We start from the raw sequence: 20,878 nt of genomic DNA on the forward strand, positions 1-20,878 counted from the left end.
GTGCAAAGACCCTGTGTCAGGACTGGGCATGTAGTTAAAGGAAGGCTCTGGCCAGAGCTCAGAGTAGGGAAACATCTGTGTGGCCCAATCATGGAGTGTTCTAGGCCATGCTCAATGTTTTCTCCCTTACCTGGACAATGGGAAGCCAAGGAAAGATTTAAGGTGGAACTCTGAGTTTTGAGATCATTCTGGAAACTGTGGGGAAGAGATTAGGCCAGGGCCAAGGAGGATGCTTGGAGACTAGTCCATGCAAAAAAAAATAACAGTCTCTTGGGTTTATAGGTTGTTTGCCAAGGAACTGGGGAAAAGTGAAAAAGTCTGATTAGTATTAGAAGAAAAAATGGACAGAAATTGGTGATGGGTTTGCCATGATGTGTGGGCAGGAGGTGAAGACAGTGACACCAACATGGACCCTCAGCTTCTACCTGGCAAAACTGGATGCAGAGAGAACCATTCACAGAGGGGGGAGACACAGGAGGAGGGAAGAAGAGCAGAGATGTTGGGAGAAGATCATAAGGGCAGATTTGGACAAGTAGAACTTGAGATGCTCATTTAAAATGGATGGTTCTGGAATTCACGGGGGAGAGCTGGGCGGCAAAATAGATTTTAAGGTCATTAATGAATGCCCAGTTGGACGTTCAAAATTCTCCATGCAGGTTCCATTTGACTGATTGTGTTAAAGTAGGGAAATTGTCCCAGATGTGCAAGCTTCAAACAGTACTTCACATGTCTAAATTCTCTGCTGCTGAGAGAAGAGTTGTCAGCCTCAATGGTTTCCACTCCTATCTTTACTCATAAAAGTAACTGACATACAATTTTTAGTCTTAAATCAGTATTTCTCTATAGGCCTTTCCGTGTCTTGGAGATATTCCTTCCACAAATGACACCACTTCATCTCAGTCCACACCCAACAAGGAAATACATGGAAGCAAGCATGGTGACGGATTGAAATCGTTTGGGTGGATTTAATGTGGGGCCTCTCCTGCTCCCAGACATCCTTACTCAAGCATCTTGGAAGAGACTTGGCCCAGGCTTTCATGCTACATCATTAATGACTAGTTATTAACTGCAAAGGTTTAAAAAAAAATTTCTAAATTGTTAAAAAATGCAAAATATGTGCTACTTTTCAGTGTCTTCAGGGATTCCCAAGCTGTTTTATATTTTGAAAAGATTTAGTCCTATAACATAACAAATTATATTCTAAAACTTGGGTCACCAATATGGGGCATATTATTACCACTACCACTATGATTACTGGTCATTAGGCTGGACATTAACTCACTTAAACCTATTTGGTAAGTGGTGTTATTTCTCCCATTTTCCAGTGAGAATATCGATGCTTTCAGAGGATAGAGAACTAGTAAATGGCAGGGTAAAGATTTGAAGTGAGATGTGCTTGACTCCAAAGTCAGTGGGCTTTAGCAGACATGGGTCTCACTTTTGGGGACTTGACACATATTTTATTACTTATTTTCTTTGGCCCCATAGATAGTTTGCTCTCTTCTTAGAACTAGTCCCTTCAAATGGGCCTTTGTTCCTTTTCTGCTTTATTTAAACAAAGTGTAGACTAGCCAAAAACAGGGTTTTGAAAGTGATCTGTCAACCTACTCCTTGCTTCCTCTTTCCTGAACTATGTCTATAAAGTATCTTGAAGGTGGAAGTTGCCATATAAATGCTATATATTATCTTCTTCATCCAGAACCATGAAAGAAGCTGCCGGTTGGAGATGAATGAGGTTTTGTTTCTGCAAAGCTGAATTTTTATTTCTTAGCTGATATATTTGGAGCTAGAACTCTTCCATGGTAAGAAAGATAAATTCCTTGATTCTGAAAAATGGCTTTGAGGGCTGGGTGGTTGGAGAGGTTAGCTATTGTGCTGGGTCCTAGCCTTAGAGGTGGCAGAGTGGGAAGAGAGAGACAGGGAGGAGACGTGCTCCTTAGATATTTGTTTCAGTTGGGAAATGGGGACATTTTATATGTGGAATCTGATATTTACCATACATGGTGCTTTTTGCCCAGAAGGCTCTCAGAAGAATGCATTCTTGCTTTCTCCCTTGTCCACACCCACCAGTGATAATCAGCGCCACTTGGGTGATTCTAGAAGCCAGTCTAAACCAGCTACATTACTTAATAGTTGAGGGGATGGGTAGAAAATAGTTTCTCCATTGAAAACTATTAGAGGAATTTATAGGCTGTCGGTGTGTAATTAGCCATGAAAGATACTGGCAGGGGCATGAAACTAACATTCCTCTCTCATCTCTTGACCCTGCCTCCTTCCATAAGTGGGAGATGTTTTCCGTGTCTTGGCATTCTTGCCCTGTTGTTCTGCTCTTTGAATCTCTGCGCCGAATTAGTTTTTCTGAAGCCCACGGCGGTGTCCTCAACCTGTATTTCTGTGAACTCCGTTAATAGCTCCTCCTTTAGCTTGCTCTTCTATTTATTTCTTAAACTGCCTTCAGTTAGATGTGGAGCCACTTGAGCAATTATGCCAGACAGGCTTTCTTGCCATTTTGCATTCATGCGTGCACAGATATGGAAGGCCTAGAAACACATTTTATTAATTAGATGCTATAAAAGGTCAAGTTTGACCTAGTTGGAAGTTATCAGCACTACTTAAAAGAATAGAATTATTTACCCATAACCATTTGAAATGTGTATAGTAACTATTTGTTTTCTTTTAGAAAAATGGTGCTCACAGAAAACTAATTCTCATAGAGACTTCTGGCTCATAGATATTTACACCCCTCATGAAACAGCACCTATACTTAGTAGCACTGCAATGAATGCTTTAGAAATAATAATAGTTTTGCCGTTCCTCAAAAGCTAGACCTAGAATTACCATATGACCCAGCAATTTCATTCCTAGGTTTATACCCAGAAGAATTGAAAACAGGCACTGAAACAAATGCATGTATGTGAATGCTCACAGCAGCACTATTCATGTTAGCCAAAAAGTAGAAATGACCCAAATGTCATCAACAGATTAACAGATAAACAAATTGTGGTCTATACATACAATAGAATATTATTCACCCTTGAGAAGAAATGAAATACTGATACATTACTATAATATGGATGAATTTTGAAAACATGAGGCTGAGAGAAGCCAGACTCAAAAGGTGAGATGTTGTGTGATTCCATTTATATGATGTGTCCAGAATGGGTAAATCCGTGGAAACAGAAAGAACATTAACAGTTGTTAGGGCCAGAAATAAAGGGAAATAGGGAGCTAACTGCTTAATGAACATGGGACTTCCTTTTGGGTAATGAAAATGTTTCAGAACTAAATAGAGGTGGTTGCACAACATAGTGATCATACTAAATGCCACTGAATTATTTGCCTTAAAATGGATAATTTTGTGTTATGTGAATTTCACCTTAATGAAAAAAAAATAACTACAGCAAACACCTCCTGAGCACATGCTATGAACCAGGCACTGTACTGGGCTTCTCACATAATTCTCTCTTGAGACCACATAACCTCTCTGTGAGGCAAGGTGATGTATTCCTTCCATTTTACAGTTAAAGACTCTGACTGAAGCCCAGAGAAGTTAAGCAAGACACTTTTCTTCTGACTAGCTTTCTAAAACCTTGAGTTCTGAGAGCTGAACACAGCAACTTGAAGAAACTTGGTTGGAGGTAGAGTCTTTCAATTGCATCAATTTCTAAAGAGTGCCTCTCTGCTCTGAATTTGGACACTGGCTGGTAAGTGAGTTAGAGGCTGTGGTTCTGTGTTTAAAAGGAATGTTGCAAAGAACTAGTTCTGGATGGATGCAGAGGTGTGCTTCAGAATTCTTTGGCCAGCAAGACTTCTTGGTGGGATCTCCTGATTGGGGCATCCCAGAGGACAGGCAGGATAGTGTTAGGATGGATGCAGGGGATCATTCAAAGTGGTGTTTGGCTCTGAATTCATACTTGACTGGTTTATTATCAAGTTTCCTTGTAAAATTTTCATTTATATAATTTTAGCATAAATCTCATGGAGTCAGTGACTAGGGATTTAAGGTTCTTCAAATATGCAGGTGTGAGGTATCTGGGTTGACCTTTGCATGATCTGTTTTCCCCTGTGGTTTGCTAACATGATTTTATGAAGACTTTACTAGTAAGATCCACCTATCATACTGGGGTATGTTTTTCATTCTTCATTCATTTACTCACTTGGTCATTCATTCATTCATAAAGTCATTCACTCATTCATTCATTCACTTACTCATTCTTTACTCACTCATTCATTAACTCATTCATTCACAAACTCACTAATTTATTCATTCATTCATTCAATTCTTATTCGTTAACTCATTCAGTCACTCATTCATTCATTCACTCACTCATCCACTTATTGTCACTAGCCCACTAGCTTACACATTCATCACTCCTTCATTCCTTGATTGATGGAATCATTTAATCTATATAAATAATACATGAAAAGTTGTTTGCAAATATGCAAACAGTGTAGAAATATATCCAGCAAGAAGTGAGAATCCTTTGGTACTGAGCTTCTGGGCTTCCCCTCCGTCCTGATCTGAGCCCCAGCAGTACGTGCCACTACTCATCATTCATTGTTTGGTATGTAGGCTTCAAGTCTTCTTCCAGACATTTATTTTATATATGGATGCACACTGTAAGGGTTTCCTAATGTTGTATATAATCATAATGGATTCCTGTTTTGGAAGGCTTTTTAAAATAAAAATTGTTTTGTTTTTTGACTTTTAAATCTATTTTTAAACTTTTTTATTGTAATAGAATTTTGCCAGTTATTCTAGAAATTCCCTCACTCCCACAAAAGTAATCACTTTTATAGTTTTCTGGTATTAAATTTGTTGCATCTTTATGGTTTAATTAAAATTATGCAGCCCCACACATCATAGGTTTGCCTATCAAAAAAGTTTTTTTTTTTAAAGATTTTATTTATTTATTTGACAGAGAGAGACACAGCGAGAGAGGGAACACAAGCAGGGGGGAGTGGGAGAGGGAGAAGCAGACTCCCCACGGAGCAGGGAGCCCGATGTGGGGCTCGATCCCAGGACCCTACCTGAGCCGAAGGCAGATGCCCAACAACTGAGCCACCCAGGCGCCCCTTAAAAAAGGTTTTTAAAATTTAATTTAATTTTATTATGCTATGTTAGTAATGATACAATACATCATTAGTTTTTGATGTGGTGATCCATGATTCATTGTTTTCATGTAACATCCAGAGCTCCATGCAGTACGTGCCCTCCTTAATACCCATCACTGGGCTAACCCCTCCCCCCACCCCCTCCCCTCTAAAACCCTCAGTTTGTTTCTCGGAGTCCATAGTCTCTCATGGTTCATCTCCCCCTCCGATTTCCCCCCCTTAATTTTTCCCCATCCTTCTCCAAATGTCCTCCATGCTATTCCTTATGTTCCACAAATAAGTAAAACCATATGATAATTGACTTTCTCTGCTTGACTTATTTCACTTGGCATAATCTCCTCCAGTCCCATCCATGTTGATGTAAAAGTTGGTTATTCATCTTTTTGATGGCTGAGTAGTATTCCATTGTATATATGGACCACATCTTCTTTATCCATTCATCTGTTGAAGGGCATCTCAGCTCTTTCCATGGTTTGGCTATTGTGGATATTGCTGCTATGAACATTGGGGTGCATATGGCCCTTCTTTTCACTATATCTGTGTCTTTGGGGTAAATACCCAGTAGTGCAATTGCTGGGTCATAGGGTAGCTCTGTTTTTAATTTTTTGAGGAACTTCCACACTGTTTTCCAAAGTGGCTGTACCAACATGCATTCTCACCAGCATTGTAAGAGGGTTCCTCTTTCTCCACAACCTCTCCAACATTTGTTGTTTATTGCCTTGTCAATTTTTGCCATTCTAGCTGGTGTAAGGTGGTATCTCATTGTGGTTTTGATTTGTATTTCCCTGATGCCAGGTGATGTGAAGCATTTTTTCATGTGTCTGTTGGCCATTTGTATGTCTTCTTTGGAAAAGTGTCTGTTCATGTCTTCTGCCCATTTTTTGACTTGATTATTTGTTTTTTGGGTGTTGAGTTTGAGAAGTTCTTTATAGATCTTGGAAATCAGTGCATTGTCTGTAGTGTCATTTGCAAATATTTTCTCCCATTCCGTGGGTTGCCTCTTTGTTTTGTTGACTATTTCCTTTGCTGTGCAGAAGCTTTTTATCTTGAAATCCCAAAAGTTCATTTTTGTTTTTGCTTCACTAACCTTTGGAGATGTATCTTGAAAGAAGTTGCTGTGGCTGATGTCGAAGAGGTTACTGCCTATGTTCTCCTCTAGGATTTTGATGGATTCCTGTCTCCCATTGAGCTCTTTCCATCCATTTTGAGTTTATCTTTGTGTATCATGTTAGAGAATGGTCGAGTTTCATTCTTCTGCATGTGGCTGTCCAATTTTCCCAGCACCATTTATTGAAGATTGTCTTTTTTCCATTGCATGTTTTTTCCTTGTTTGTCGAAGATTATTTGACCATAGAGTTAAGGGTCCATATCTGGGCTCTCTATTCTGTTCTCTTGGTCTGTATGTCTGTTTTTGTGCAGGTACCATGTTGTCTTGGTGATCACTGCTTTGTAATATAGCTTGAAATCGGGCAACGTGTTGCTCCCAGCTTTGTTTTTCTTTTTCAACATTTCCTTGGCGATTTGGGGTCTTTTCTGATTCCATACAAATTTTAGGATTGTTTGTTCCAGCACTTTGAAAAATGTCATTGGAATTTTGATCAGGATGGCATTGAAGGTGTAGATTGTTCTGGGTAGCATAGACATGATTCTAGAACTGGGTTGGCCACTGTTTCTAGGCTTTTTCAGTGGACAGAGCTAGGAAAACACACACACATACATGTCTGTCTGTCTGTATCTCATTCTCTCATTACCTGTCATTTGTCTAGAAATAGATAAAATGCCATATCAATTCATACCAATTTCTTTTTTAAAAAATTTTTTATTTAAATTCAATTTAACATATAGTGTATTATTAGTTTCAGAGGTAGAATTTAGTGATTCATCAGTTGCATACAACACCCAGTGCTCATTACATCAAGTGCCCTCCTTAATGCCCATCACCCAGTTAAGAAATGGGCAGAAGACATGAACAGGCAGTTTTCCAAATACATACAAATGACCCATAGACACATGAAAAAAATGTTCAACATCAGTCGGCGTCAGGGAAATACAAATCAAAACCACAACGAGATACCACCTCACACCAGTCAGAATGTCTAAAATTAACAACGCATCCATTTCTAATTCAAATTAAAGACTACAGGGTTTTTACTTTACTTCCTCTATATTACATCTATATCTCCCCTCTTTCACACCAAAAATCTTAGTTCCCAAGCATACAGGATTAGAATATCCCATAATTACTTACTTACTTTATCCCTTGGTATAAACACAACAGTCTCAGAATAACAACATAATACTATTACCATGAATCATGATTCCTGAACACAGTTAACTTTATTACATATGCTATTCCTTGTCCCTCCATTTTTTACGGCTTTTCTACATCCTTACAGTCAGATCGTGTTCACATGTCATATATACTATAAGATTTCCTGTTAACTTTCATTTAGTCTTAGTTCTTTAAGTAACTACATGTTAAGTGCCCACCATCTGTCCTTATGTGTATGCTTTTCTAGTCATTTTTGTTGTTTGAAGCATGGACTTTGTAGATTACTCAGGAAGAACCCAAAGGAACAGTATTTTCTGAGTTTCCGTGTGATGGAAACAGTTTGTCTCTGCTCTTTACACACAAGGTCAATACAGCTGAATGCATGACAAATGAGCGCCATGTGTGATCTGGGATTTTCTTTTGCTCTAAAGGACACTATTTGGACAACTGGCAAAGTTAGAATAAAATCTGTATAATAAGTCTGAACAATAACTTGTTAATTTTCTTACTTTGACATTATGTTGTGGTTGTGTAAGAGAATGCTTTTGTTTTGAGGAGACACAAACTCCAGCAATTAGGGATAAAAGTGCATGATGCATGCAACTTGCATATCTACACATGCGTGTGTGCACACATACATGTGCACACAATAAATGGTAATATTTGGGGAATCTAGGTGAAAGTTATATGGGAATTCTGAATTGTTTACATTATTCTTCAACTTTCCTATAAGTCTAAAATGATGTTAAAATAAAAAACAATTTATATAAACATGCATTTCTCAACAGGCACCTAAGTGTGTATGTATCTCTGTTTATGCTAGCATCCATAATTTTACAGTACAATCTATGGATTTTTTGAGTTGTATTTTTTTCAAAGATAAACATTAGAGACTATGGACTCTGAGAAACAAACAGGGTTTTAGAGGGGAGGGGGGAGGGGGGATTGGTTAGTCTGGTGATGGGTATTAAGGAGGGCATGTACTGCATGGAGCACTGGGTGTTATACGAAAACAATGGATCGTGGATCACCACATCAAAAACTAATGATGTATTGTATGGTGACTAACATAACATAATAAAAATTAAAAAAAAGATAAACATTAGAAACTTCTTATGATGCATAAGGATTTATACTTGGCACAACAAAATATGGGGTACTGAGGATGGATCCAGAAAATATGCAGGAAAGAAAGACATAAATGTCTTTTTTATAAAGAAAAAAAATTCAACAACAATGCAAAAATATAGAGGTTTGATCTTGATTCATTTTGCATAGATGTCAATTTCTGCCATATTTTCTTGATTTTTAACTGAGACCTTGATCCCCTTGTTCTGCTAGTTTTTCCTTTAAAACCAAATAAAAATGAACAGAGCTATTATTATTTTGCAGAGTGTCCCAAGTAGATTTAGATTGGTGGTTTCAAAGCAAACAAACAAGAGGCAGATGCCATGGAATTTCATAACTAGATGGGCTTTAGGGTGTATCAATTTTCTTAGGCAAGTTCATAAAAAAACAAGTTTCTCCCCCTTGTACTCTGTCCTTAGGGACTAATGTTCTAAAAAGGGAGAACAATTTTCCAGTAAAATTAACTCTGTTGAAGATGTGATGGATTTTAAAGACATTCCACTTTTGTGCTTTGTTTTAAGACTTGTGGAGACAAACCCCCATGTAGCTAGTGGGGGGCCTCCCTGGTGGGTTGCATTCTTGTCCAATGTGGTGGGCACAGCTGGTTGTAAATACCCTCATGCTTGGATCTCCTGGTTGTCCGAAATACTTTCCTCCTTTCCACTAGATGACAAGTTCTGCTTGAAAAGGGGAAGCACCCCTTAAAGATATGAAACAAATTTCTGTCATTTGGGAGGGCAGTCCCCAGTTTACAAATGAATTGTCATTGCATATTGTTTCTATCAGTGGCTTAAAATTTAAAATTGCCTTTTTCTATGGACACACCACTGTTAGGTCTCCAGGCCAGATGACTAAAATTTACCCAGCTCACCATGCTAATTTCTGTAGCATTCCTACAGCCCCTAATCACCAGGTGGGACTGGGTTCTAGAGCAGTGGCTCTCAGCTGGGCCATGGAGGGCACTTTTTGAAAGGCCCTGCTGGTTGCTTATCTAACACACTACACAAATACCCTGGAATGTAGATCTTCTCATGCTACTCCTCTGCTCAAGGTGTGCATGCTCCTTGCTGACTACCAAATATATGCCTGCTCTTCAGGAAGTATTCAAGGCCTTCCACCACGTGCTCCATTTTTCCCATCCCACTGTGTGCTATTTCCCCACATGGGCACATGCTACTGAAAGCTTTGCCCGAGCCCCAACCTTTCTCAGTTTCTCACCTTTGCCTATGCTACTCTTGGCACCCAGAACCCAATTCCCATTTGTGTTGGCCTAAGAGATACCTCTTCTTTGCTGGCTCATCTCATATGCCACGTCCTTTCCTGATTTCTCCTAGTTGGCACTTACTTCTCCCTTTTGTATATATTCTTTTCCTACTATTATCTTATCCATTGTATGGCATGTAGTATTGTCTTTATGGGGTAATGTTTGTTCAACTATTAGTGAGCCCTGTGCCTACCTGGGGGGGAGGGATCCTTGTCTTATCCACCTCTGAGGATCCAGCAATGCCTAGCACTGTGCTTTGGAAACAGTGGCTGCACAACAAATTCTGGAGGTGTTGGATTGCCTCCCTGCCCCCATCCCACTGTCACATATACTGAGAGGGGATGGGCAGCATGTGCAGGTGCCAGTAGGAGGCCAGAGAGGGGAGCTGTCTTTGTTGCTCTCCAAACATTAATGTCCACAGACAGCTAAGTGCTGTCTACCTTTGGCTTTGAGTCAGATATAATAAAACAAAATCAGCCATTACGAGTAATGCTTTTTAAATATTGTTGTAAGCCTCACAAGCGATGTTTGCTATCCCTGACTGGTGTCAGATACAATAAATATAATTAATCTCTGGAAACACAGAGATGAAATTACTTAAATCATGGCTTTAGTTTGTTTCCAATCCTCTGAATCTCCTGGGCATAGAGCGAACCACGTGGCCCGTTGCTGCTGGAAGCACCTCAAGCCCTTCTCCTGGGTTTGGCTCTAGGGCTAGTGGTTCTTTCTGGCCATTTTAAACTTGGAAGTGGAAAATGTTGGGCTCTCCATATCCCATCTCTTGAGGACTTACTAAAAGAAAGTTTATTTGTGCAGGAGAGGTGACCTCTCCTTTCTTCTTTGACTGTGTTTTCGTATCTAATAAAGTCAAGAGTGGATGTTGCAGCAGCTTCCCTTAGGACAAATTCAATGAGACCACAGTCCTGGAGGTGAGTGGCACCCAGTGCTTTCCTTCATCTTAGTATCACCAAATTACTCTTGCCGTGGGTCATTATGGCTTTGGAGCTATAATGTAAACACCATTGACCTGATGAGCTAGAGGGAACCTTAGATTTCTTCCAGGCCAATAGCCCCATTTGATAAATAAGAAAACCAGGCTTGGTGAGCTGCCATGTCTTGCTGGGGGCCACATCTTCTCTGAGAGTCAGAGGCTGGGTGAAAACAAGCTCTCTGCTGGGATCCTTTCTACCTCATGGATTTTTCTCAAACATTTTCCCAGGTGGGATTTTTTTTTTTTTTTTTTTTACTATTTCAAAGAACCATGATGGAAAGATTTGGTTAATAAGACCATGTGTTTCTTATATTCATTTAACCAGTATTTATGGAGGGCTCACCATAGGCCAGGCACTTTCTAAGTGCTGGGGATACCATGACAGTTACAATGCCTAGTCTGGGGAACCTTCCAGTTTACTGGGGCAGCCAGGTATTAGGTAGAATAGCTCAATGAATTTGTAAGGTGTTATAATGGGAAAGTGTAGGGTGCCTGGGACCTCTAATTGAAGGGTGGCAGAATTTGTCTGGAGCTAACCTAGCATATTCTAAGCAAAAGCAGTAGCACATACAAAGGCTGAGCATTCAGTAAGTGCTTTCTCTCATGTCCACATGCTTACTCTAGAATTCTTTGTGGCTACACCCTCCTTCCCTCTCCAGCACTATCCAGCCTTATCTCTCCTGCCCCAATTCTTTGTCCAAGCTTTTTAAATTTTCCTTCCTTTGCACATACTGTCCCACTTCTGGAAATGTAAATTACTTCCAGCCCTACTCATGCTTTAGGTTTCAGCTTTCCATTTGACTGGACTGATTTGGCGAATTCTCCTATATGATATCATAGCACCCTGTGTATACCTTCACTGGACTTCATAGACTTTAATGTAATTGTCTGTTTGCTTATCTATATTCCTTGCTGGCCTGTGAGCATCTTGTAGGGGTCACAGTTGTGTCTTATCTTTCTCAGTATGCCTAGCACAATGTCTTGAACTTAATAGTTATTCCCAATACACATTTGTTATGTCAACAGATGGAGAAATAAAGGCTCCTGACTCTAGTCCAGTTCTCTCTGCCTCTTTTTGCCCCTTTCTTTGTCTGGCACTCCATCCATCTATGCTTTTTTCCTTCTTTCCTTCCTTCTTTCCTTCCTTCCTTCCTTCCTTCCTTCCTTCCTTCCTTCCTTCCTTCCTTCCTTCTCTCCCTCCCTCCCTTCCTTCTCTCCCTCCCTCCCTTCCTTCTCTCCCTCCCTCCCTTCCTTCTCTCCCTCCCTCCCTCCTTTCTTTCTTTCTTTCTTTCTTTCTTTCTTTCTTTCTTTCTTTCTTTCTTTCTTTCTTTCTTTCTTTCTTTCTTTCTTTCTTTCTTTCTTTCTTTCTTTCTTTCTTTCTTTCTTTCTTTTCTTTCTTTCTTTCTTCTTTCCTTTTCCTTCCTTCCTTCCTTCCCTCCCTCCTTCCCTCCCTTCTACCCATCTAACAGAGTCTACTATGAGCTTGGCCTTGAGCTGCTCATGGTCTAGCAGAAGAGTTGGATAGGCAATTAGATAAATGTTTAGCGGCATACTTGGTATTACAGGAGTTTAAACAAAGGGCCCCAGAGCACCAAGGGTGGATCTGTATGTTTGTCTGGGATAATCTGAGAAAGCTTCACCAAGGAAGTATTGTCTGAGCTGGGTCTTGAGAGATAAGAGAGATTTGCCAGGTGAGGAAAGGGAGCAGGAAGTCTACTGCTTTGGAGGCTTTAGCGCATGGAGAGAAAGACCCTGAGTGTGGAAAGTCAGAAGATTAATGTCCTTGGAATGGAGGGTGTGTATGATACTGGGGAGTGAGGGTAGGGAAGAGTGGGCAGGAGGAACTGAAGCCCAATGGGAAAATGCTCTTGCTGGCCTCTAAACAATGTGAATTTTATGATATAGGTGCAGGGAACCCTACTAAGGTTTTTAAGCAAGGAAGTTTCCTCTGTTTTGTAGGAAGCTGAAGGTACCACCCTAGGCCCATTATAAGAGAAAATCTTGGACATAGCAAAGGCAGAGCTTGCCAGCAGGTTTTCAGTGCTTCTCTGCCATGTGTTCCCTTGTCTTTCTATTCCCTTTCTCTTCTAGCAAACCCGAGGCTGGAACACAGGCCATTGCTAGCACTCAGTGGGGATCACCATAGGAGGAAAGAAGAGAGGTGAGGGAGGTAACCAGCTTATTTGCAAGAATTTGTCACCTTTGCCTCTGGAGAACTGGGACTTTGAAATGATAGTGTTTACCAGCCCTTTATGTTACTTATGAGACATCTCATTTCCCTTAATAATCTTTATTAGCCAGAGAATTTATTGTTTGGCACTGACTTAAATATATGTTTACTGAATTTTCCAGTGTTAGAGCTGGCGAAAGGACTCATTCTTCCTGGACTCCTCTTGTTGTTATAACAACAATGGTAAATCTTCGCTGACTGATTTGAGGAGGCCATTGAACTTGAGAGTAACAATTACTGAACCAAATGTTTACATTAGGGCACCCGCAATTCATCGAAGTGCTTCAACTGCATAATTAATAGGACCAGCTAAAATTCTACATCATTGTAATAATATTTACTCTGAAAACTCACAGTTGGACTACAGTTTCTATCGCAAGCTCTGCTGACATCAAGGAATTTTAAACTTCCTTTTTGACAGGGAGGTTTATTAGGGCCTTATTTTGGCAGCCAAAACACAACTCCTCTTGCAGATGTGCACTGAATTCATGGACTATTAAGGATTGATGTTGGATTAGAGATGATCTATTCAGTTGTTTCTAAACCTGGCTGAACCACAGAATCTACTGGGGGGGTTCAGAAATCTGGATTCCTGGGCTCCATGTCTGGGAGCCTGATTCAGGAGGAAGGGTGGAACCAGGACATTGTAGACAGATAGTTTTTTAAATGCTCAGGTTATTCTTTCAGTTATGAGAACTGCTGATCTCATTTGAGGATACTAAGGGCTACAAGACTGAAGTCACTGGGAAGATTAAAACAATCCGGCAGCCTCCTGGGTCTCTCTGTGTGGAACAAGAATGAGTATTATGGACCCCTGGAAAAAACTTTTGTTAATAAAATGCTTTTGTTAAAAACTAGCCAATTTCAACTTAAAGAGAGCCACTTTCACAGTGTTTCTGAGAGTGGATTCTCTGACTACCCTTTAGAAACTCTCAGGTTCTTGTTAAAAATGCAGACTCCTAGGATCTCCTATAGCCCCACTGTATTAAAAGCTCTGAGAGTGGGGCCCGGGAACTATATTTAAAAATACCTGTCAGGTGTTTTTGATGCACATTAAAGTTTGAGAGCCATTGTTTTTCTTTTTCTTTTCTTTTCTCTTCTTTTTTAAAATATAATTACCTCCTCCTTGATTGTGGCCCACACTCAGTGCCAATCCTCAAACTCATGGGAACTGAAATTTGCAAACATTGACACATCCATGGCATGTTGTCCTGTCTTCCTTGTGCTATTTGGCACTGTTGACTGCATATTCTTGAAATGCACTATCTGGTGATTTCCATGTACACACCCCCTTCTCTTTACCATCTTCTATGTTGCTATGTCATCCTCAGGCTTACCTTTTCCTGGACTCCTCTTCTTCAACCTGGCCCTCCTGGGCAATCACATGTCCTCTCTTGGTTCCATTATGATCGCAGTAATGATTTCTAAATATCTTTCACCAGCTTAGACTCATTTCCTAAGCTTCAGACCCACCTATAAATAGCCTGTAGAGTACCTGCAGTTTGGATGTCCATGGTGCCTTCAAATCCACATGGCTGAATGCAGCTCATGATGTCCCCCCAACCACATGGTTCTCCTGTCTCCAGTACTTGAGTCAATGGTGCTGCCACTCATCCAATCACTACCCCAGAATCTTGCCTCTCACTTCACCTCCATCCATGAGCAAACCCTACTGATTTGAGCTATTAAATATACCTGAGTCAATTACATCTTAATAAAGTTGGAAAAAATATATGCCTGAAATCTACTGTCTGTTCTCTCTCCCAAATGCCTCTGGCTTATCCCAGACCTTGATCATCTCTCATCTGAACCTTGATATTACCTTCTGGTTAGTCTCTTCCTGCCAGTCACCAGAGAGGTCTTTGTCCCCAGAATGTTCTTTTAAATATCTTAGCACACCACCCCTCCTGCTTGAACTCTCCAGAAATTTGCATTGCCTTCAGGATAAAGCCCAAGATCTTTAGTTTGCGGCTCAAGGTCTTCTAAGATCTGGCTGTTCTTCCACTTAGCTCCTATTCATCACCTCCCTCTCTTTCCTTGGACCTTACATTTTAGCCATTCTGAATTACTCTGCTCCTTGGTGCCTTGAGGCATTTTCAGAGGAAATTTCCAATACCTGGAATGTCTTTCTATCACTATATCCTCTTTCTCCATCTATCATCCAGTGAGTCCTTACTCATTCTTCTAGATGCAGCTCTGCCCCCTGAAACCTTGGTTGACCCTCTGGCAGGGGTTTGGCCCCTACATTGTGCACCATCCCACTGTGCCCACACCTCCATCATAAATCTCTGTGTAAGGACTTCTTGTTCATGTGCCTACTTCCTGTCTTTGACTTGATTCATCTATTACCTCCAGTGCTTAGAATCATGACTGGTTCATAGTACATACTTAATTAACACTCCTTAGATGAATGAATGGATGAATTATTCACACCATCTAACTTTTAGAACCATATATCATGTAAAAATCTATACTTATATTTTAGCTATTCTTCCAACTTATGAAACATATGTCATGAATTAATGTGTTGGCAGTAGAGTTCATAAAAATAACTATGCATTCTGATTAATTGACTCATGTTACCCAATTAACTTACCCATTAAGGGGTTAGCCAGAAGGTGGAAGTGAAGCAAATATACTGTGGCATGGATCAACATTAAACCAAGTCCCTTTTGCAGTTGATAGGAAGGGGTTTTAAAAACAACCAAGGTTACTAGGCATTACCTCATCTTTTACAAAATATTGGGCATTTTTTTTTTTAACCAGAGGAAGTCATATTTCATCTCAGTAAGTAAGAATCATGCTAATAATGGAAAACAAAATTATTCCAACATTTTAACTAAAATTATAGTATTGGCTGTAAGTAAAAGGAAGTTTGAGATGCTCAAGTGGGTCTATCTTTTCTTGGTCCTTCTTTTATTCATTGCAGCATTGGCATGAAGGAAGCTGTGAGTGGTTGGAGCAGGTCCCATAGCCAGTCAGGGAAGAGCATTGGGGGTGAGATGGGTAGTGGTGAGGTGGAGGAGGCAATACATTAGTGATGCATCCTGGGAAATAATTAGGTTTGAGCACAACACATATAGAGTTGTCACTCTAGGCCAGGCATGGTGCTTTCTGTTTTATATAGCCTATGCTGTTCAACCCACTCTGCAACTCTATGAAGCTATTACAGATTTCTTAATTTTACAGATTCAGGAGCTGTTAATTGATTCTCAGGGTGTAGGAAATTGCATCTGAGTGATTCCATCATTTAAGATTCAGGAGGGTGTGGCGATCAGCTTGCCTGAATTCCAAAGGCAAGAAGACACGCCTTGCAATTCTTCTGCCCTCTTGTCCTTCAGTATTCTGTCCCTTGATTCTCTCAGAACTCATGCCTCCTGGGTTCCCACCCCTTGGCCAGATGGCATAGGCAGCTGTATTGGGCTGTGCAGCTGCCCAGACCAGGACAGCTGCACTCCCTTTGCAGAGAGGCTTGTCAGCTGAAACCATCTCTGGTAAGCTCACTGTGGGAGAATGGAGTGTGGTGTCTGACCTTGAAATGCCCCATTCCCTCCAGCCCTGCTGGCTCTGGATAGACGTGACATTCACATCATCAGAGACTGACAGGGTGTTAGAATAGTAAGGACCATAGCATCAGTTCCTTTAATTTCACAGATGAGGACACTGGATCCATGGGAGATTAACTTGCTTGTCCAAAGTCCCAGCAGCACTGGATGTGGAATGTGAGTTTCCTAACCCACCCAGGGCCCTTGCCCCTACACCACTGTGGCTCCCCTACTTGCCAAGTTCATGCCCATGCTCATTGGCACCACTTTTCCTCCCTGTTGAGCAGACAGTAGGAATCATTTGTATCGGTTGGAGCCAAATTCACTTATGTTCTTTCAGCACCCAAGGTCTGTGCTTTTGCCTTGAAGTTGACTCTTGTTTCCCATGCTTCCAGGATGAGGCTCTCAGTCTTCTTCCCTTCTCTTTCTCCTGCTCCTCCCACGCCTTCTGGTCTTTTCCACAGCATGCCTTCCACACCAGTCTTCTGGTGCTCTTCAAACACATCTCATAAATTTTCTCCTTTGCTGAAGCTATTTTCCCAGGCATGATTCTCTCGCCCTCTCCTCGCTCTATGTTTTGAGCCCTAAGATGAATCTTACTACTTTTAACATGCCCTCTCTAACCACCTCAGCCCACGGGGGATCCTTATGTAAATGGTCATGGTGTATCTCCTTTGAAACTCAACATATCATGGCTAGGCCAGTGTTTGCCAGAGTATTTCCTAGAACACATGCTCCTTGAACCCCATTTTCTCCATTACCCCTATAAGATAATTCCATGGTTAAGTCTGTCCATGAGATGCTGAATGTTTAATCTGCCTCATGGACATTCCTGTTGCAAATTAACACACTAAAGGCTCTGAGAAGTTCTGCATTATAGAAACTGGCTTAGCTTTTTAAACCCATGTACCTCCCAGATATATATCCTTGGAACATTTCATTTGTGTGACACTATTAGCATTCTGTTGAATGCATTTTGGGGAATGCTCTTCTAGGAAGTTTATGGCACATGTTTAGAAATCTAGAGGTCTTATCTTCTCAGTAATACTGTAAGTTTTTGTGCTTCTTTATCTCTCCCCCCGTGCCCAATGGAATGTTAATTTCTTTCTTTCTTTTTAAAATTTTAAGTGGTTGCAAAGGGCTAAGGGAGGTTTGCTAATCTGCCACTGTGGGATCCTGGTACAGAAAAGAATTTTTTACATGGAGATATGGCAAAGATGCCGAGTGGTCAGCAGGAAAAGCAGAAATTGTTCAGGGATGGGGACAACTTAGAGTATAGTGTTGTCATGGATCATAAGTGGCGCTGGATCTAGAAAGGCCAAATCCACTGTCAGAAAAATCTCAGTGGAAAAGTTGTAATTTGAGAAACCCTCATCCAAAGAAAGGCAAGTAGCTCTAATATAAGTGAACTTCTCCAAGTCCTGGAGAGTGAAAAACAAATTTAAAGATGTAGAGAGGGAGAGAGAGAGAAAAAAAATGGAACAGAATGGATGGTTATAAAACACTCATTTTATTTCAGTTTCAAAACTTTCCTGGGATGAGCTCCCAGATCTTCACCCTGCTACCAGGAGCTAAGGCTTCAGTTATTAAGGCTCTCTTCTTGCCAAAACTTCCTTCTTTTCCTCTTTTCTTGCTTCATGTTTCAGTAATGACCTTAAGTAACCCGGATCTTTATCAGTTCAAGTTGATTTTGTTCAAGGTGGTTCACAAGCTATTTATTGAGCACTTACTATGTGCCAGGCTATGCTGGGGCTGCAAAGATAAACAAGACAGTCTTTTTGCCTGGGTATCTTCTAGCCAGGGGGTGGGGAGAGGCAATATCAGACATATGACAGGTAGTTTCAATATGGCGCCAAGATAAAGAACAGGGAAGCACATGCCGGAGCCTGGGGAGTCCAGTGACTATATCTACAGGGCCACCTTCTCCATTAGGCTCAGGAGTACAGTGCTGAGGGCCCAAGAAATTTCTAGGGGCTCATGAGGATGCTTTTATTTTTAAAAAAATCAGAAATAAAAATTGAATATGATCCAGCTTGGGTTTTATTTCTCTTTATACCAATATAGTCACAAAGTAATTTTGAATATTTTTTTACAGGCCAAAGTACCCAGGGCCCACGGAAATCATATGTGACTGTGTTAGTTTCCTGGGGCATCTATAACAAAGTACCACAAACTTAAACAGTAGGAATGTATTTTCTCACGGTTCTGGATCTCAGAAGTTTGAGATGATGGTCTGAGCAGGGCTGGGTGGGTTCCTTGTGAGGTTGTGAAGGAGACTATGTTCCAGGCATCTCTCCTAGCTTCCGGTGCCTCAGGTGCTCTTTGACTTGTAGATGGCTGTCTTCTTATGTCTTCCCATCTTCTTCCTTTGTGTGGCTCTCTCTCTTCCCATGACATTCTTTTTTATAAGGACATCAGCCATATTGGATTAGGGGCTTGCCCTATGGCAGTATGACCTCATTTTAACTGAACTAATTACATCTGCAACAACAGTGTTTCCACATAAGGTCACATTTTGAGGTTCTGGGGGTTAGGATTTCAACATATGGATTTGGTGGTGGTGGTGGTGATTGGGGAGGGACACAGTTCTACCCATCACAGTGACCCTGGGTTCCTAGGAGAATCTGTGCTTCCCTCCTGTGTGACCACTAGGCAGTGCTTGAAATGAGTCATATGGCTATCTGTGGTTATAGGTCCCCTCACCTCTTTTCCAGGGAAATGAAACAGGAAGTTTTGTTTTGTTTTTTTGTTGTTGTTGTTGTTCATCATAAGACCACTGTGGAAAAATTATATTGCAGACTTGATTGGGACATTTTTTATTGACTTAACTTCTATTTGAAGATGACCAAATTCAATTATTATTTAGAAAAATAATCTTTACCCTCAGAAATGCTAAACATGACATCTTTAGAAAGTTAAGCCTTCTTCTTAAACTTAAGTTCTGTAGTAAACTCTTCTGCATGCGCCATCCCCAGACTGGCCGGCCTTGGTGGGTCCCAGGATGCTGGGGTGGAGGTCCCCAGGTTGTACTGCTATGAGCTGTTTTTTCCCCATTTCTCAGGGATAGGCTCTAAGTCAGGAAACAAATGCCAGGAAGTGATGATAAGGATTTTGAGGAAATGGTGTTCCTCTAGTTCCCACCCTAGTGTCCAGGGTCGGGGTCTAGAAGGGGCCAGAGCACATTTCTCACAGGTTCCATGTGCTATTTTGGGGAAAGGGCCAGGCAGTCACCCAGGCACAAACCTGGCACAAGCCCACCACAGCCTGTTTTGAATTTGCATTTCAAATTCTGCCTTTTGCCCAGGGAGTTCCAGGGGACACTGTCTCCTTCCTCCTTCACTGTGCAGGCCTGCTCAGCTGGTGGTGGTCTGAGGCAAGCCAATGCTACTTCTCACTCCTGTCCCGCCAACTCTGCAAATACTTCTGGGTGTCTGGTCCTCATTAGGGTTGGCTGAATTGACAGTTTGCAGTCTCTCCCTGAAGTGCCGCCTCACCTGTGGTTGACCAGATGCCCCCATCTTCCTTTTGAAGAAAAGGCCACAAGGGACTGCTCAGGCAGTTGCCAGAGCTTGTCCTGTGGGCTCACATGCCATGCAACTCGGCTGCTGCTGTCACCACCTTCCTGTCTAGGAGGCCAGCTCACCACGGGCCTCTCCTCCTTGCCTGGGCTTTGCCAAACTCTCTGGATAGCAGCCATCTTGAGTTTGTTCCTGGAGCCCATCGACTGTCTGGGTTCTCTCACAAGTTGTAAGAGAAACAAACCGAAAATGTGCTAAGTCCTTCATCACCTCCTTCTTTTTCCAGCCTCTCATTTGAAGTTCTATGCATATTCCCAGACTTGTACTTCTTAGTATTTTTCATAAAAATAACTCTGTGTGGCAACTCTGGGTAAATATCTTAGCTTTAAAGTCTTTACAATCAGACCTCCTATTGCACCCAGAACGGAGCAGCTGTAATTAAGGAAAATATACAGAATAAAGGTTTTAAAGTGTCCCCCCCCCCCTTTTTTTTAGAGTATCTGATCTGTTTTGTTATTAACAGGAGGAAATATTTAGAAAAATTCAGGGCATTTCTAAACATCTGACTGTTCGACTGGGTAAAAATACAATCTAAGTATTTCCTTTCAAATTTGCATCACTTTATGATTAGTCAGGGCTTTTGAAGTATGAATCTCCTTTTCCGAAATGTTTTCTATTACAGCTGTGTCTTTTTTTTTTTTTTCTGTGACCCAATTACATGACTCTTCGGCATGGAAAAATTCACGTTATTAGTTTAAAAATACATTGTTGAATGTCAATAACAGGTTTTGTAAGGTTGTGTTTCAAACTTTTAT

This window comes from Halichoerus grypus, chromosome 1 (genome assembly GCF_964656455.1).
Source record: "Halichoerus grypus chromosome 1, mHalGry1.hap1.1, whole genome shotgun sequence".
Classification (NCBI taxonomy): domain Eukaryota; kingdom Metazoa; phylum Chordata; class Mammalia; order Carnivora; family Phocidae; genus Halichoerus; species Halichoerus grypus.